Source organism: Nematolebias whitei, unplaced genomic scaffold (genome assembly GCF_014905685.2).
Source record: "Nematolebias whitei isolate Nwh7 unplaced genomic scaffold, NemWhi1 Nwh_scaf_1179, whole genome shotgun sequence".
Taxonomy (NCBI): Eukaryota; Metazoa; Chordata; class Actinopteri; order Cyprinodontiformes; family Rivulidae; genus Nematolebias; species Nematolebias whitei.
The window spans coordinates 1-1,273 of record NW_023619724.1 but is presented as its reverse complement, the minus strand read 5'-3'; the positions used below and the strand labels follow the sequence as shown (position 1 = coordinate 1,273).

General features: G+C 42.6%; 1 long non-coding RNA gene across 1 annotated transcript; it reads right to left on the bottom strand.

Moving 5' to 3' along the window:
• Positions 1 to 468: 468 nt before the first annotated feature.
• On the bottom strand, positions 469 to 946 carry LOC119429434. The gene is made up of 2 exons (XR_005187776.1): positions 907 to 946; positions 469 to 849 (listed from the first exon to the last, which is right to left on the bottom strand). It is a non-coding gene; the product is annotated as an uncharacterized LOC119429434 (long non-coding RNA).
• Between the last annotated feature and the right edge of the window lie 327 nt (positions 947 to 1,273).

Below are 1,273 nucleotides of genomic sequence, written 5' to 3'. Positions count from 1 at the left end.
GCAGGAGATGGTGGTGGTCTGGTTGTAACATCTCTTCCTCCTGCTGCTCCTTGTTCATCCTGTTGCTGAGGGGCAGCTGGCCTTGGTCCAATAAAATCATCGTCTGAAGTGAGGATCCAAGCAGGTTTCAGTCCAGGGCGAGTCTCATGTGCCTCCATCTGTGGCGGGCCATAGGGTGGTGGGTCTTTGAGTTCAGCCAGCGAGGGGTAGATCGAGGTGGAGGGTGCGGTGGGAGGAAGAGGTCCGTGGGTCTCCGGTGCATGTGTGAGAGAGGACAGAGGAAAAAGAGAGGTTTTCAGTTCTGTTTTGTTTGTTTTTTTCTCGTCTTTGTCTTTTTGAGTCTCTTGTTCTCTGCATTGTTTCTGTAAATCTTCAACTTTTTGAGACATCTGTAATAATCTGGACTCCGTTTCACCCATCATATTTTTAGACTCATTTTTCCACATTTTAAAAGCTTCCTCATGCTTGTGCATCGTTAAGTAAACCTTTTGAGGTATATTCTTCATCTGAATCATGCTCTGCTTTTGCTGCAATAATTGTTCTTCGAGTTTTTGAATGTCTTGGGTTTCTAAAGATCCATTTTTAGGAAAACCAAATTTGTAATGCCACTGAGAAACGAAACTTAGACAGGAAACTCCGTATAAGCGTTTCATTTTTTCTGCAACCGAACCGTTTGGTATGTAATCTAGATTCTTACTTTTTGTCGCTCCCATTTTTATCTTTAAGACGAAACTATTTTATTTCCTCAGCCCTCTTTATCAAGACGAGCCTACACTCGGTTTTCCTAGAGAAAACTTACCTCGGTTTTCCTAAAGAAAACTTACCTCGGTTTTCCTAAAGAAAACTTACCTCGGTTCCTACTCTAATTTTCAGAACTTACACTCGGTCCTCCTAATGAGAACTTACCTCGGCTTTTCCTAATGAAAGCTTACTTATTTTATGAGAGAGCGATCTTTTTGACGGAGTCGTGTCTGTCGCTAGCGCTTTTTTTTTTTTATTTTTATTTTTTTTTAATTTTATTTATTTATTTACCTTATCGTAGATGTGTCTCTGGTTTCCTGTTTTCGAATACGGCTGGAGTCGATCCCCCCCCCGGAGAACCAGACGTCCTCCCGCTCCCAAAACGTCCTAGTTGGAGGGTCGGAGGTCCGGTGATCAGCCTCGTCGTGATTCTCCGTAGGTCTGGACGAACTCTCAGGCGTATCCCGGCGGTGCCTCCAAACTTTTGTGGAAAATAAATAATTGTTCTAAACTTAAAAAACTCTTAAAAGAA